The following is an 11,932-nucleotide window of genomic DNA, read 5'->3' on the forward strand; positions in this document are numbered from 1 at the left end:
TGGTCGGTTGCAGGTCTTCAGTAGTAGGAAAAGGCACTACGAAGGACCGTTTTGCTTTTTCCAGCGGTCCTTCGTAGGGCCATGGGTTTTTCTATGTTTATCCCCAACGGTCCTCCGTAGGGCCTAGTCCATTTCGTTACCCCGGCGAACGAGTCAAAGTTTTTTATCAACAGTCCTTCGTAGGGCCATGGGTTTTTTGCATATTTTACCCAACGGTCCCTCGTAGTCTCCTAATATTTTCATTCATTTTATCGTCCCCTCCCGAATGTCATATAGAATTTTCCAACTGTTATATTAAAAGGTTCGCTCCTAGGCCCCAGCCATTTTGTTTCAAGGGGATTTAAAGGTCCCTCGTAGTCATACATGTTTTTCGTTACCCCAGTGACCCATGCACAGGCATCGGTCAATGACGTCATCAGCTAGCCAGTCTTCATCTTCCCTGAATAAGTCCGTTTTCTGTTATAGTGTATTTATTCCCATTTTCAATATTTATAGTAAAGGGGGATTAAAAGGCCGCCTTCTGTCAAGCCTAATATACAATGACGTCATCCATTATAAGCTAGTTTTTCTCAATAAGGTATTTCCATACTATTGCCCATTTTTCTAGGATCATTTGAAAGCTAAGATTTCAAATTAACACGAGAAATGAGTTCAGCTCTGTCACCAAAGGAGTATTTACCCAGGTCTTTTTCCTAAATCTAAAACTTATTCCAATTTATACCCATTGTTTCGTGTTCTATCTCGTGTTTATAGCCTATTAATTTAATATCCCCCTTTACTATGATCATTCAGTCAAACCTCTATCATGTCACCCCTATTTCTTCTTCGTCTATCTAGAGAATGTAATTTAAGCTTTGTCCATCTTTCTTCAAGGATCGTTTATTGAGCATAGGGCAAATAAAATTGAAAACCCACTATCATCCATTTGTATGAAAACAGTCCCTTGCCAGGCATGGTGACTTCAATGCGATTTCAGTACTAATCCAATATTACTGTATAAACTAACAGTAAAAAAAAAAAAAAAAAAAAAAAAGTCCCCTGCCAGTCATGGTGACTTCAATGCAATTTCAGTAGTAATCCAATATTACTGCATAAACGCATAAATATATATATATATGCCCATCTCACATTCGCTCAAAACATACCTCCCACACCTTACTGTAGCATATAACAGATCAAAAATACTCATTCAGTAGAAGCAAAGCCTCTCATGTTTTTGAAATAAGGCCTTCTGCAATTACCTGCTTTTCTAACGTCATCATCCCTAATGCGGTGCGAGGCGCCAACGCGGTAAATGCGGATCCTAGGAGGTTCACACATAAGTGTGAACTCTTAATCTGGCTTAATACCTCAACTGTACTCTGTTGTTCATCAGAGTTGATATTCAGCTATAATGGCTCGTATTTTCGCTCATTGCTCATATTTTCTGATATTCATAAACCCTATCAAACCATCCTAACCTAACCTAACCTAACTTATTATATATAACAAACAAATACATTCTACAGACCAGTTGTTGTTGTTGTTTAGTGACATCACAAAAAGCGACCTCAGGTATAGGGATAAGGTATTGCTGGCCATTAGCATATAGATGTCAAGGTATTACAGCACCTGACTGGTCAACTATATATGACGTCACCAGATAACCAATGCGACCTTTGGCGTCCTACTGGCATGTGTATTTGATGTTATTAATCAAAAATGACTAACTATCCATCCCCACCTAACCTAATCAGAGGTTTAAGAATATACATTATATAGGTTTCTATTATTTTATTGGTAATAAAAGTTTACATTCTAGTCTTAACAGTAAAATTGTAATGGGGAACAAGCATAATATTTCAGATGTTGGTCATAGCAATCCCAGATCTTGGTAATTTTTTGTGAGACCAGTTCCTCTGCCACATCAAATCTGGAAGAATAAATAGAAACCATATTAGCAACACAGAATAATAATAATAATAATAATAATAAATCAGCAATAATATGAAAGACAATATATGGCAAACATCTAGAAATATACTTACAGCTCAGTAATATGAGGATTCATCACACAGCGATAGACATTTATCCTGTCCATCTATGCAAAATGTCTTTTTGCAGTTAGGCATTGCAAAATTAGAATATGCAAATTGAATTATCTTCCTATCGTTCATATCATATTCCCCATATTCAAATAAAGTTTCAAATTTATGTAGTGCAGCTCTCAAGTTCAGGTTGCATAATTGATAAACGAAAAACATGGCATAGGCTCCACAATAATAGGAGTCCATGCTCTGTATGCGTTGTGTGAACATGTATACTCTATAATCTTCAAAATAAGAGAGGAATTCTTGTAAATAACGTGAATTGAATTCCATCTTCAGCCCAAAACTGTCCAACAGGACGATAATGGCTCCTGAAGGTTTATTGTGCACATACAGTCATCCAATGACCCATCATCGTTGCAGGGGATTTCTCATCTAAAGTATTTAAAATAAATACCACTGGCTCTTTATTTAATTTCTTGAAGATTCTCCATACATCGTTCGCTAAATAACATCCGATATATATGGCTTCTTCCCCTAAATATATATTTTTCAACCCATTGTTTATTTCTAAACAATTCATGTTTCTTAGGCTCTCGTTTCACAAATAATACGTCGGTCAGCACTAATTTTCATAACCCCAGTAGTAGGACCAAACAGCAGTATAACTTTATTTCCCACTATGGCTGTATTAAATTCCAATGTAATTCTTAAATTCCCTGTCGCTTCCAAGGAAACTGTATCCTTTATTTCTTCTGGTAATAAATTAAAGACCAGCAGAGTTTGTCCTTTAACGAACGATTCGTAGGACAAAATATTATCTACATTAAATCCTACAGCATTCAGGACCGTATAATATAATTTCGAACATTTATGGGGGAAATCACACGCGATATTAAATAAACTCGTGCCGTTCACCGAGATATATACGTTGCTCAAGGCGGAATGGTTGAAATATAATGGGTTTAAGGTGTAATCTCCAGAAATGGCTTCCATATCAATAATGGCCATGTATAATTTCTCAGGGATAACTCCACCCCAGGGTTGGTCCATAGTTAATGATTTTTGGCCCTGCCCTAGAATATAGGTTTTAAATAGGGTTTTATCAAATATATACGTTACTGCTCCATTATTTTGGGCGAGTGCTCTGTTAATAGCTAGTAGCCCAGAAGGGAATGGGGTTAATCTATCGATCCACAAGCGGGCCATATTTATATTATATTTATAATTAGCAGTTGCTGTATCACTGCCAATAACCCATTTATCACTATTTAACTCCAAACGTATTCTTACATCTACGTTATCCAGTAAATATTCGCTAATAGATGCAATATCCAGCAGTAATTTAAAGCAAGTATAAATGCCCTGTTCTTTCATATTAGCCATTTTCTCATCCTGATCTATCGTGGTCGTAGCAAAATACTGCGTATCAATTTTATTGGGTATCGTTAGCGCCTCTTCTTTATAAAAATGCGCTAGATGCTTAAAACCATCAATTTTACTTCTGGAAAGAGTCGTTAGCAGCTTTATATACGCCCAATAAGAAAATAAAGAATTACTTTCAACTACTTGTTCGTTGAAATACACCTCCACTGTTTTAAAAAGTGTTTGTGATAATCCATTGGCGACATTCACTTTTTTGCCCGAATCTATTACGGCGTCAGCTTCTGTTAATTCTATGCCCACTTCTAGGGCTAGTGATGACATATCCAGGAAATGACCTGGAATGCCAGGGATACTAAATTCAATATACGAGTCCTTAAATTTATTAATTCCTAAATTAACAGGTAAAATATCAATATTTTTCCTGCTGGCTATAGTGGACTCAATCATACGTGCTGAATTAAGTTTGGGAAATCCATCTGTTACAGCCACTGTGTAACTTTCCAAAGGGGATTGTAGCCCCGCTCCTAGTGTAGTAGTAGTATTCATGCTGGATGCTATGAGAGGAATGAATTGTAATTTATGCAAACACGTCATTATATCTCTTATTCTTCTTATTCTGTTTTGTGAAACTTCGAATAAGTGCTAATTTGGTGGCCTTAGCCTTTCTCTTAGACTGTTTCCGCCTTTTACCACCACCTAAAATCTGACGCCCAACTCCCTTCAATGATTCGATCCCATGCTTCTTCATTGACTTTTTAAAGGAATGTTCGCCTGTTTGCATGTCTTGCAATACATTCTGACCCATACTTAAGACGACAGGAGTGAGGGTTCTCATTAAAAATGGGGCTGCCTCACGGGCTAAACCAGTGAGGAAACTGAATATACCACCTCCTCTTATATGACTCCTATTGAATATTCTAATATCACTCAGCCCACCTCCTTTATATGAGGCAGGTGGGCTAATTAAGAATAATATTTCGTCTACAGACGGAGGGATGAAATTGACGCGCATTTTGTAGCTTGCAGATGAGTAATGAGGCTCGGAACTGTAATGTCCTTATTATATAGACCCAATTCGGGGTCGTATATGTAAAACAGCTGTTGTGCTTCCTCGTTTATCGAAATAAATAGGAGTCCCATTAGGATCGGTTCCTGCAATACTTATACTATCCAGTACATTTGTATTTAGAGGTTTATATAGTTTCCTATTCGTGCTTTCACCACCCTGCAAAGACACTACGTCCAATATATTCACTAATAAATTTCCGTACATCGTGGGAGCAATTTTATCGCAATAAACACACAAGTAATCCATCATGCCCCTGGGTTGTGGAGGGTAGGGGCACGTGTCTGATATGGGTGTTTCATCCAAATAATTCTTGTGTACGTATATATCATAATTTTTATGTTGTTCAGTTCCTAAAATCTTGCCAATACTCGCCCCAAAAGATAGGGAAATCCTGCATATTGCTCGATTATCGTCATAATACAATACATTCTCATCGCTGCTCGCGGTATTGAACTTTACTCTATTGGAAATCGATCCATATTTAATATATGCATCAGCATATCTTTGGAAATAGGTCTTATGGACATCAGACACAAAACTCAAATCGTTCTGTGAAAATATATGGGTAATTTCATTATTGATGGCGTATATAATTTCCTTTATGCCACCATCTAAAATATTAGTTTTCGGTAGAAATTTGGAATGTTTGTATCTAATTCCTTTAACATCTAGGTACATAATTCTCACGCGGATATAACTCTCCAGATCATCCGATCTTATTATGTAATATGACGAAGGCAATAATATATTCTGGAGACACATTTCGTAGGAACGTCTAGAATCCAGCACAAGTTGATTATACAGTCTGTTTTCAAAAGCACTAGGTACGTTATTAGGAAATAAATCTGTATTAGAAACACTAGCAGCATAAATAACGTGGGAATCCATTGCTGGACTATGAATGAATAAACTAAAAACAAAACAGAACATCTATTTATACACTCACCTTTAGTAAGCTAGCAAAGTTGCTCCTCCGCCAACTTTAGGGCGTTTAGTTTCTCCAGCAGCTGTAGTAGGAGCATACGCCCGTTTTCTTCTTAGTACCACGTCATCATTAAATACTTGTTTACGAGATTCTGTATTCCTAAACATTTCTCGTGGAGTTGAGGTTAAAGAGATGAATAATTTAACCAGCGGTAATTTTTCTCGTGGGAATACAGAGCGGTGAATTGTCATTTTAGTTAAAATATCATCAATTATGTTTATTCCAGTCACTGGCATTTGCAGATTCCCATTGACATCCCATTGCACCATCTTGCTTTCATCAAAAAATTTCAACAGCGAAGTAGCATAATCATGATCTTTAGCTTTCAATTTTAAATGTACCAAATGTACTATTGAAGGATTAGCTCGTACTGAAACTGGTGCTACTGGAGTACTTGCTGCTGGTGTTGGAGCTAGTGATGGCGCTACTTCTGCTTTTTTAACTACTGCTACTTTAGCAGGTCCCTCATCGATGGATTTACGAGGTACTATATAATATTCTTTCATTTTTATTTATTAAATAGCATGGATATTAAACTAGCAGCTATGGGTAATAATATACCGAGGATACTGCCTCCTTTACGAGTCAATAAAATACGCTTTTTGTTTGAAATTGAGGGTTTCTTGCAAGCTAGCGAATGCAAGGTGTCTCTGTACTTCTTCAATTTCACTATAACTTTCTTTTTAACCGGAAGCCTATTTTTCAGAAAATTGTTGAAAATCTCTGACAAGCAATGAATATGTGTTTTTTTAAACTGAGCAATCAATTTTTTCCTGGCTGAGGAATTAAGTTTGCTCAGCAAGGTCACCAACTCTCTGTACTTGTATACTAATGGCTTCTTCATATCTTCAACAAATCATCAGCATCAATCCACTGATCAAATGAAGAATCGTAGCCTTCGTACCTTACTTTATACTGTAATTTATTATTAGGCAATGTACGTTTGCGTAGTACTTTCTCAATATTAAATGCAACTGGTAAATGGGTTAGGGTTAATTCTTCCTTATAAAACCCTCTGTCAATAGGCTTGTTATTCAAATCTTGTAAAAAATATAATGGGATAGGCTGACTTTTATCTATACGAATAATTCTGAAAATTTCTTCCGTGTTTTGTCTAGCAAAACCTTTCTTGAATGTCGAAATTCTGTTGGAGAGAGTAATGCGAACTGTGTCCCCGACAGCTAGTAGAGAACTAAGACCCCCTTTAGGTTTGTCCTTACTTTTATACATGAGATTGAACTGTTTCTTTATATCTTGTGGACGAGATAAAGCATGAACGTCAACTGGAGTACGACCACCTAACCCTCGGTGGGGTGTTGTGTTATAGGCCTTTATGATATCAGGCAATATGGGCAGATATCTCGAGGTATTGTGCGCAGTCATATATTTATAAATCTTGGTTTTCATGGTACGTATAAAGCGTTCGGCGATAGCGGCTTTTGTTTCTTGAGAAAATACGCTATACAGTTTAATATTTTTAGCTGCAAGCATTCGTTGCATATGAGAATTATAAAATTCACCTCCTCGATCTGTATTTATTTTACGTATTCCTTGGAAATATGAGGATTCCAATATGTTTTTCAGAGCTTTACTCACAGTCTGTCCATCTTTGCGTTTCAGAGGTGCGACTTGCGCATACCGTGAAAAAATATCGACACAGACGAGAATGTATTTAATATCATCATTATGTTTGGCCAATAATCCCATTTCTGCTAAATCACATGCTAAATATATACGGGGTTTAGGACTCAGCACCTTTCTTCGTTGAAATTTGTGAGGTTTTAATGCGTGCAAAGTGTAAGCTTTAGACGATTTCAAGTATTCTTTGACATCTGATAAAGTTATATCTGGCTTTAGGGTTTTAGCTGCTTTATACAACCTATTGACCCACCTAACCCTCCTGAGGATGCGGGGTTATAATAAATTTTATCTAGTACGTGCTCCATCTTCTAATAAAGTGTTATCGAATTGTATGGTTTTAGCTGTTTTATACATCCGATATACCAACCCCCCTAACCTCCCCTTGTGGTGGTTGTTGTTGTTGTTGTTGTGGGGAACACATCCTATACACCCCACCCCCCTAACCTCCCCTTGTGGTTGTTGTTGTTGTGGGGAACACATCCTATACACCCCACCCCCCTAACCTCCCCTTGTGGTTGTTGTTTAGTACATTCACCATTGGTAAACAATTTCGTATGGATGCTCAACAACAATATTGCTACGGAAGGTAATGCGTTCAGGGGTTTTCACTCCTAAATCCACCAATAAATGCCCATAAGGTTTACTGATGGCTTTCTTGTAGATATCCAAAAGCTTTTTAGAATCTTGTTTTCCAAATAACTGCCGTCCTAAAGTCTCAATTTGAGCTAAATCTCTAGATTTCACTAATATGAAATGGGAGGCGTTTAAACTGATACTTCTAGCATATTTCCCAGAGAAAAATATATTTTGGGTAATGAATATACACGAAATAGCGAGATGTCTGCCTTTAGTGAAGATATCAGACACAATTTTGGAATTGGCAGATTCGATGAACAAGTCATCGATAATAATTAAAATAGGTGAATCGTCTGTACGTTCATCTAAAGGGTTGATAATTTCAGGATGAGCTATTATTTTCTTGTTACTTACTGGATCGTCTAGCAATGCTCTGTAACTGCCGCCGCATATAATAATACTGGAGAATTTCAGATGGTATTTTTGTACGAGTTTAGTGCACAAATGAGATTTTCCGCCATTGGAAAATCCTGCAATGATTATTCTGCTAGGTTCGTTGAAAATATCGAGTTGTTCTTCAGTGATAGGTGAACTATCCATGACTCGTGTTGGGTTTGTACTGAAATAAGTATGATAAGGTTATTATATTTAAACATGGAAGGTTTCATAGAAACATCAAAGTATACATTTCATATTTTTTATTTTTTTTGCATAGAACATTTTTCAAAACATAGGTTAGGGGGGCACGGTTTTATAAAAACAAAGTATACATTTCACAAACTTTTATTTTTTTATGTACAACAGAACATTTTCAACATAAATATACAACAGAACATTTTCAACATAGGTTACGGGAGACTGCATTTTCAGAACATCAGTGATCAGTCAGGGGCCCCGCAATTTTTCAAACATCAATGACAGGTTAGGGGAGGTAGCAATTTTCAAACATCAATGTCAGGTTAGGGGAGGTTGCAAATTTTATGAAATCCATCTTTGGAGGCAATATCAATTTCACGGGTAGGGAGGTTAGACAATTCATTTAAAATTACCCCGAGGTCATAAGCTGCATTGCGAGAGAATGTGTATAAATATTTATAAGAATTTCTGCATAAAATGTTGCACCTTTGGCAATAGGCTGCAAGATAATTATTAAATTCAATAGCATGATCATGATGACGGTGTTTGTCCTTATCTGATTTAAATGGCCTATAACACATTTCACATGTGGTCTGACGTCTATAGGCTTGCCAATGTTCACGTGTCATAGATATTTTGTATTTAGGCATGGCAGATTTGATTCTCTTCCATGCTTTCTCTAAAGTATCAATGAAATGATTCACAGGGTCATCTCCCATATACGTTAATTTATCTACCACCTCCAATTCCCTGTTGATGATGATAAAAGCATATGCCACGGCTTTGTGACGCTTCTCAATCATACCTTGGGGATTGGAGGGGTCCAACAAGCTCTCGAAATCATAATATGCTGTGTGAGACGGCCCATAAGCACGACCGTAATTTTTGAACTTAATTTTATGACCTTCAGGGTAAAATTTCAATGTTTGTTTAACTTCGCTTGACTCTTCGTGATCCCGCATCGCATCAGGTGACAAATGAATTAAACACGAATGGCAAAAAATATGATTGCCTGGTGCTCTATTTGGATTGCCGCGCATATTGCGGACATACTGATTGAAATCTTTAATGAGTACAAGATGCTAATCCTCTAGCATGAGCAAAGGTACTTTCGGAGCAGAATGTTCTCTACCTTTTCTAGCTAAGCTAATGTAGTACCTATTATCTTCACGAGTGAGCACATAGATAAATATACTTAATTTATTTATACTTTCTATTTTATTGATGTTATCGTACGTTATGGGAATTTCAATATCCTCAGGCCATCGGACAAATCTAAGACACCACCTGGCAGATTTGGAACGCCTACCAATGTTATTTAAATTCATCCCCCGAGCTAGACATATATATGCTGCTAAACATTGGATCAAACATATATTTTGTTCCCTTTAGGGTTGAAAATAAGTTGTTTCCTACGCAATTTATCCGGATACGGTACATAATCGCCAAGACGGATAGGGTGCTGAACAGCTATGGAATTGATATAAAAACCAGAAATGCTCTGTATACCCAGACTCGAACCTTCTGTCTCGGCAAAGAACTCTTCTAACTTATTATCCAATTCAGCAATCCATTGATCTACGACAACACTAGCCTCATGCCTAGTTACAGTGCGTTCCTCGGCCCTTATAGGCAACTCTCCCTCAAAATCAGGTTCATTTTCTTGATTAAGCCGTTGTAAATTGAATGTAAAATCAGGGTATATCAAGAGGGCAGGAGGGAAATTGGGGTGAACGGCATCAAACAAGGATTCTATTTGCCGAATTAAATAATCACGATATATAGTCAAATAATGGGCAGGATCTCCTTGGGCATGATCTGGGATGCTATATGAATGGCGTATGTACCCCCCCATTGAAATTATTGATCACTTCAAGCACTTCGGGTTGAGGAGGAAGCAAAACATCTACTTGCTGCTGTTCCTGAGGTGGTGGTGGCGAATTAGCGATAGGCTGGCTGGCTTCCAGATCTGAATCAGCTTCCCAAACCAAATGCAGGGAGTCTTCATCCTCTAGATGGCTACCTTGAGTAAAAAGAATTGAGATTTTTAATAAAAAATAATGTAAATTTAATATAGGAATGTTTACAAATAAATAATGAAAGGTTATGGAAATAATCACTGAGGATGATACTTACGATCTAGACTGGGCCTGCTATTGTTACTATCTTCTAATGGCGGTGTACGAGCTTGACTAGTGCTAGGTTCTCCAGCCTCATTCCCTCCTCCACGAGGATATTCCTCATCCAACTGTTCAACAGATGATCCTGGAAAAAAAAAAACATTAATTATTTTTTTGTAGATGTTAGTTAGCATTCATAACATATATATTTTTAAATAACTGATTAATGATGGGAATAGTGCAATATTATCTCAGATTAATAAAATTAATAATGAATACTGATGATGGATATTAACTTACTTTCGCTCTGAGGCGATGAAGCTTCTGAGGTCTCAGAATCGTATCTGGTGTTAGACTCCGTATCGTCATCAACATCCAGATTCATACAAAATGGACAGGTTTCGGGGTCGCGACCTGTGGATCACAGTAATATTATTTATGCGAATAAAAACAATATTACTGAAGCTGGTAGGCAATATTTTTTTATAAAATATCACATGCTGCTGGTGTAATTCTATATAAAATTATTTGATCATAAACGAAGCAAGTGTTGCTGATATTAATATTACTCACGACTGGTGCAGAAGATTTTGGAGCACGAGGTGCAGACTGCATCATAATGTCCACGAGGGATATTAACGCACTGGGGACAGCATAAGACACACTCACGACGCGAGTTGGCTGTATATGAAATACGACATTCTATGCACCTTACTTCGCACAAGTGCAATTTCCCCTGCTTTGGCTTATTGCAGAAAGGACAAGTTTCCATGGTTGGGTATTGTTGGTGAATAATACAGAGGTCTGGTGAAATGTCCAGGAGCGATGTTGGCTGCTTGTGCTGGCTGGGAGTGTGTTACGAACCCGGATCTACCCTGGAGCAGTGACAACCACGCCATCTGTGAGTCAGCTCCCGAAACCCCCGCCAAACGGACGACGACACCTGGTGAGGACAGCGTGTACTGGCCTCGAGGACCAGTTTCCAGTCTGGTTCCGCGCTCAACACCGCCGCTCCTGACCTCTGGTGAAGTGGTGCTCCGACGACAGCACCATCTATGGGCTGGATACGTCAGGTGTTTGTGCCCGAGCCCGTAAGTGAGGTGTATTAGTGTCCCGGTTATTGATGACGTGTCTGCTTACAGAGCCGACCTGGGACCACTGTGTTGAAGGTTGAGTCAGTCTACCTGAGGCAGCCAGTCTCCATACCTTGAACGTTGCTGCAGCTGTTGTGAAGTTGTCCCCCCGGAAGAACACTGTGGTGTGTTAGCCTGCCAGTGGAGTGGCAGTAAGAGGATTTACCCGGGACTGACTGTTGGAGACGATCATCCACTGGGGTATTGAGGACAAGAGGGTGATTTGTGATATCACACGAGACTCCTGTCTAGGGCGTACCCCTTATATCGCTCGTGGAGTGGCCGTACCAGCCTTGGTGGCTCAGTACCTGCCAGCAGACCAGCTGGACGTGTGGTTGACGGCCTCCACGACGGTGCCC

The 11,932-nt window shown here is 38.3% G+C and overlaps 1 long non-coding RNA gene across 1 annotated transcript; it reads right to left on the reverse strand.

Annotated features, from left to right (window-relative positions):
* Positions 1-10,249: 10,249 nt before the first annotated feature.
* LOC138361166 (uncharacterized) lies at positions 10,250-10,798 on the reverse strand. Its single transcript, XR_011226829.1, has 3 exons — positions 10,741-10,798; positions 10,457-10,585; positions 10,250-10,343 (listed from the first exon to the last, which is right to left on the reverse strand). It is a non-coding gene; the product is annotated as an uncharacterized lncRNA (long non-coding RNA).
* Positions 10,799-11,932: the final 1,134 nt, after the last annotated feature.

Source organism: Procambarus clarkii, unplaced genomic scaffold (genome assembly GCF_040958095.1).
Source record: "Procambarus clarkii isolate CNS0578487 unplaced genomic scaffold, FALCON_Pclarkii_2.0 HiC_scaffold_211, whole genome shotgun sequence".
NCBI classification, from domain to species: domain Eukaryota; kingdom Metazoa; phylum Arthropoda; class Malacostraca; order Decapoda; family Cambaridae; genus Procambarus; species Procambarus clarkii.